Raw genomic sequence first — 6,702 nt, forward strand, 5'->3', positions numbered from 1 at the left:
TCCTCACTAAGCTTAATCATTTCTAGCTTATGATTTAAAGTGACAGACATGAGACTCTTCCTTCCACCGAAATATTTAGAGGTCATTGCAGGGTTATCAATTGGCCTAATCTTAGGCTGGGTGTGGTAGCTCATGCCTGTAACCCCAGCACTTTGGGAGGCATAGGCGGGTGGATTGCTTGACGTCAGGAGTTCAAAACCAGCCTGGCCAACATAGTGAAACCCTGTCTCTACTAAAAATACAAAAATTAGTTGGGTGGGGTGGTACATGCCTGTAATCCCAGCTACTCGGGAGGCTGACGTAGGAGAATCACTTGAACCTGGGAGTTGGAGGTTGCAGTGAACCAAGATTGTGCCACTGCACTCCATCCTGGATGACAGAGCAAGACTCAGTCAAAAAAAAAAAAAAAGAAAAAGAAAAGAAAAATGACCTAATCTTAATATTGCTGTGTCTGTGGGAATCAGGAGGCCTGAAGAGAGGGGAGAGAGACAAGGAAATGGTTATTCATTGGAGCAATCAGAACACACACAACATTTATCAGTTAAATTCGCAATCTTATATGGACATAGTTCATGGTGCCCCAAAACAGTTACAATAGTAACATCAAAGATCACTGATCATAGATCACTATAAAACACATAATAAAAATGAAAACGTTTCAAATATTGCAAGAATTCCCAAAATGTGACACAGAGACGTGAAGTGAGCACATGCTGTGGATAAATGGTGCTGATGGACTCACTGGATGCAGGGTGGCCACAAGTCCTTGATTTGTTAAAAGGACACTGTCTGTGAAACACAATAAGGCAACATGCAGGAAACGGCGAGCACCTGTCGTATGTCAGCACTTCAAGGAAGGTTAACGCCTAACGAGGGCATGTCATGTCCCACTCAGGAGCCCAGCATCAATGTGCAGACAGCAGGAACCAGGCGATCCTCAGGCCACTGCACATCTTCTGAAAGGCTTTGAAAAGGATCCAAGGGCATAATAGGTGCCATATTATTGTGGTAATTCGTTCACAGATGGGGAAAAAATGTAGATATAAAATGAATATTTTCTGAGCATCTAAGAGGATATGGGTGGTGACAACGCACACGGTGATGGAAGTTTTATTTATTTATTTATTTATGTCTTTTATGATGTTGACTTTTTTTATTACACTTTAAGTTCTGGGGTACATGTGCACAACGTGCAGGTTTGTTACATAGGTGTACATGTGCCATGTTGGTTTCCTGCACCCATCAACTCATCATTTACATTAGGTATTTCTCCTAATGTTATCCCTCCCCCAGCCTCCCACCACCCCTGACAGGCCCCAGTGTGTGATGTTCCCCTCCCTGTGTCCGTGTGTTCTCATTGTTCAACTCCCACTTATGAGTGAGAACATGCAGTGAGTGAGAACATGAGGTGTGTGGTTTTCTGTCCTTGTGATAGTTTGCTGAGAATGATGGTTTCCAGCTTCATCCATGTTCCTACAAAGGACATGAACTCATCCTTTTTTACGGCGCATAGTATCCCATGGTGTATATGTGCCACATTTTCTTTATGCAGTCTATTATTGATGGACATTTGGGTTGGTTTCAAGTCTTTGCTATTGTGAATAGTGTCACAATAAACATACATGTGCATGTGTCTTTATAGTAGCATGATTTATAATCCTTTGGGTATATACCCAGTAATGGGATTGCTGGGTCAAATGGTATTTCTAGTTCCAGATCCTTGAGGAATTGCCACACTGTCTTCCATAATGGTTGAATAATTTACACTCCCACCAACAGTGTAAAAGCATTCCTATTTTTTCACATCCTCTCCAGCATCTGTTGCCTCCTGACTTTTTAATGATCACCATTCTAACTGGCATGAGATGGTATTTCATTGTGGTTTTGATTTGTATTTTTCTAATGACCAGTGATGATGAGCATTTTTTCGTATGCCTGTTGGCTGCATAAATGTCTTCTTTTGAGAAGTGTCTGTTCATATCGTTTGCCCACTTTTTGATGGGGTTGTTTTTTTCTTGTAAATTTGTTTAAGTTCTTTGTAGATTCTGGATATTAGCCCTTTGTCAGATGAATAGATTGCAAAAATTTTCTCCCATTCTGTAGGTTGCCTGTTTACTCTGCTGATAGTTTCTTTTGCTGTGCAAAAGCTCTTTAGTTTAATTAGATCCCATTTGTCTATTTTGGCTTTTGTTGCCATTGCTTTTGGTGTTTTAGTCATGAAGTCTTTGCCCATGCCTACGAACAGAATGGTATTGCCTAGGTTTTATTCTAAGGTTTTTATGGTTTTAGGTCTTACATTTAAGTCTTTAATCCATCTTGAGTTAACTTTTGTATAAGGTGTAAGGAAGGGGTCCAGTTTCAGCTTTCTACATATGGCTAGCTAGTTTCCCCAGCACCATTTACTAAATAGGGAATCCTTTTCCCTATTTAATGAATCCTTTTCCCATTGCTAGTTTTTGTCAGGTTTGTCAAAGATCAGATGGTTGTAGATGTGTGGTGTTATTTCTGAGGCCTCTGTTCTGTTCCATTGGTCTATATATCTGTTTTGGTACCAGTACCAAACTGTTGGTACCAGTACCATACTGTTTTGGTTACTGTAGCCTTGTAGTATAGTTTGAAGTCAGGTAACATGATGCCTCCAGCTTTGTTCATTTTGCTTAGGATTGTCTTGCCTATGCGGGCTCCTTTTTGGTTCCACATGAAATTTAAATTAGTTTTTTCCAATTCTTTGAAGAAAGTCAATGGTAGCTTGACGGGGATAGCACTGAATCTATAAATTACTTTGGGCAGTATGGCTATTTTCATGATATTGATTCTTTCTAACATAACATGAGCATGGAATGTTCTTCCATTTGTTTGTGTCCTTTTTTTTTTTGGTTGTTGAGCAATGGTTTGTAGTTCTCCTTGAAGAGGTCCTTCACATCCCTTGTAAGTTGGATTCCTAGGTATTTTAATCTCTTTGTGCCAGTTGTGAATGGGAGTTCACTCATGATTCGGCTCTCTGTTTGTCTGTTATTGGTGTATAGGAATGCTTGTGATTTTTGCACATTGATTTTGTATCCTGAGACTGCTGAAGTTGCTATCAGCTTAAGGAGATTTTGGGCTGAGACTATGGGGTTTTCTAAATATACAATCATGTCAATGATGGAGATTTTAAACCTGCGAGCTGGGGGAGGGACTGCACCGCTGAAAGCCAGGCCTGTTGATGGTGTCGGCACAGCAGAAATACTGCCAATGCTCCCTCAAAACTGTAAAGAAAGGTGAATTTCCATTTGAACATATATAGAGAGAAATATATGAAATACATCTGATGTATTGTATTGATTTTTGTCCATTCAGCAGCACAGCCTGGGAGTCACTACTGATGGGGGCCCCAGATTCTGTGAAAGCAGAGATGACAACTAAATGGGACTGAAATTCCTGAGTCAGAACGAGGGTGGCATATGCATTGTGACACTCTGAATGAAGTTGTAATCGCTACTTCACCATGACAGGTTCTAAGACAACAAAAACAAAAAATGTTACCACATAAACACAGTCCCCGAAACATAGGATTCTTAAAGGAAAACTAGGAGTGTATTTGGTCAAAGTCAACTGAATTATGAACAGTATGAAAAAAACAACATAGCCAGCTGCTTAGTTTATACAGAACGTTTATATTTACTAATTTATTCAATACTTTAAAAAGACCTACACAATATAAAGAAAGGGAGAGCAGCCCCACTTTGCTCATGACGAGATAAAACCCCAGAGCCTCAGGGACTGGCTGTGGTCACAGTGAGTGTCGGAGTAGGAATCAAAATCAGCTGCCTTGGCTGGTCTCCTCTGACGCAAAGCCTTTCCTTAACTCTTACACACGACTGGTGGGAGTGCAAACTGGTACAGCCACTATAAAGCTAAAACTGAGAACAGAGCCTCCATATGATCCAACAATCCTCCTACTGAATATTTATCAAAGGGGAGGAAAATCGCGATATGGAAGGGATGTCTGCACCCCGCGATTATTGCAGCACTATTCACAATAGCCACGATGCAGATTCAATCCAAGTTGACAGCAACAGCTGGCGAATACAGAGGAAATGTGGCTAAATACACACTGGAATACTACTCAGCCTTAAAAAGAAGAAAATCCTGTCATGTGCAACAACATGGATGAACCTGAAGGACATCGTGCTAAGTGAAATAAGCCAGACACAAAAAGAAAAACACCACATGGTCTCACTTACATGTGGAAGCTAAAGAAGAGCTCACAGACGTGCCGAATACAACAGTGGTTACGGGAGTGGAGTGCTGGCAGAGGGAGCTTGGTTAACACGAACAAACCTACCATTACAAAGGAAGAAGTTCTGGTCTTCTCATAGAGTGAGTAATTCACTGTATATTTTCAAGCAGCAGAAGAGAGGATTTTGAATGCTGTCAACACAAAGAAACGATAACTGAGATGATGGATATGCTTATTAGACTGATTTGATTATTATACATGGTACTCGTGCACCAATATATCACACTGTACCCCATAAATACAATTATTACATGTCAATTTAAAAAATTCATGGAAACAAAAAGTAGAATGGCTTTTGCCAGAGTTTTGGGGAAGAGAGAAATGATGAGCTAGTGTTTAACGGGTCCAGAGATTCTGGTCAGGATGAAAAGTTCTGGAATTGAACAGTGGTGATGATGGTTGTACAAAATTGTGAATTTACCTAATGCCACAGGGCTGTACTCTTAAAATGGTTAAAATGGTGAGTTTTATGTTACATATGTTTTATCACAATTAAAAACAAAAGAGTACCTGCATTCATTTTGAGACAAAACAAAAGTCTCCTCTTTCACTTTGAAGGTGTCAGCTACCGGCACATAAGGACAAAGAGAAAACCTCAGGGTCATGTTTAAACACATCTGATTTATACTGAGGACAAATTAAAGAAAGTAATTTATATAATGAAGAGTAAACTTATGGAACTCATTGCCAAAAGAGGAGGTACAGACATAAAAATATTCAAAGACATCTACGAGAAATTGTTCATTTATTGACAGCAGCCTAAGAGAACGTGGAGCACGATAAGGTTTGGAGTCACCCTGAGGTTCACATCACAGCACACAAAGAGCTTTTTGCCCCACTGCCACTGTGCCCTAGTGCGTTTCTGAGGACAGGAATAGGGAGCTGGATGGACCTGCAGGTCCTCCCCATGGCACAAACGCTGCACCTTGCACACACCTGGGTCCCTGCTGTGTCCAGCCCCAACCTGGGCACAGTGAGGAGAGCACACCTGGTTATCAGGACAGAGTCACCCCTAAGATGCCCAGTGCCTAACTGTGCACAGTGAGGAGAGTACATCTGGTTGTAAACACAAGGTCACCCCGAGATGCCTTTTACATGGTGAGGGCAGCACACCTGGTTGTCAGCACAAGGTCACCTCTGAAATGCCCAGTGCTTGTACATTGTGAGGGTATCACACCTGGTTGTCAGCACTGCATCACCTCTGAGATGCCCTCCCGTTCACATGTGTAGCAACAAAAAAAAGTCTGGCTTAACAACTGTCATTCTCAGCTCCCAGTCAAAGCAGAATAGGGTGTTGTGCTCATATTTAAAGCTTTGTTTTGTATTGTATCTGTTTTTAGAAATTGTCTATTTCTTTGTCCATGTAGGCTAAAGTTACATCTTCAATAAGCCAAGTAATAGGAACTTACTTTGCTCACCGCAGTATGTGTGCCTGCTCCTAGAACTATGCTCAGGATGTGGCCGGCACGTGGTCAGTTTTTGCTGAATGGAGGAAAGAATTAAATTTTGGAGCCTACACATGTTCCCAAGCTCAAGGCTATGTTTTCAATGGAACTTTTAAATGCTCTTACAGAAATGTTCATACTGGGAATGCCAGTGTCAGGATGAAACAGGTGATTTCTAAAAAAGATGATTTTCTTAGGAAGCCAAGACTTTCTCTACTCTCCATCCTCATCTCCATGCCCCAGTTCTGAGCCTCCTCCTTTTTTTGCCTGCATCACTACAAATGTGGCTGCGTCCATGCTGAGGTTTCAGTTCAAATACCTTGATACCTTGTCCTCAGAAATGATTCTACAACCACCTTATCAGATCTAGGTCCCCTTCACCCTCACCATCTCATCTCTGTCTCAGCATTTGTCTCTCTTCCTTCTTCCCTCTTTCTTCCATGCTCTTTTTATAACTTCCTACTATTTCATATAGTTATCTGTTTGCCGGTGTTTACCTTCTGCAGCAAGAGAACCATGCAGGAGGGACTGTCACACCTGCAGCACCTGGTGCAGTGCTGGACACGGGGGACACTTCGAATCTCTCTACTTAGTGACAGCATCTCACGGAAGGAGGGAGGGTCAGAAAGCCCCCAGCTCGCCTGTCTGCCCATGGGGGAGGGTGGGTGGAGGGAGGCAGGACTGGTCTGTCTGCCCACAGCCCCAAACCCTTTTGGTTCATCATCCATAGCTACCTCCATAAAACACAGATCTGATCACGTTGGTCCCTGCTCAAGGCTTGTCAATCATTTACCACGGCCTGCAGGATGAACTTCAGAGTACTGAGAGTGGCACTGAGAACAGCCTCTTGTCCCTTTGTCTCTCCTACACTCTGTTCCAGAAGGGCCCCTCACACATTCCAAGCACCCTGTGACCCGGCACCTTGGCTTCTTTACATGTGCCTTCCCAGCCCCCTTCATCCATAAACCAGCCTCA

Source organism: Pongo abelii, chromosome 12 (assembly GCF_028885655.2).
Source record: "Pongo abelii isolate AG06213 chromosome 12, NHGRI_mPonAbe1-v2.0_pri, whole genome shotgun sequence".
Taxonomy (NCBI): domain Eukaryota; kingdom Metazoa; phylum Chordata; class Mammalia; order Primates; family Hominidae; genus Pongo; species Pongo abelii.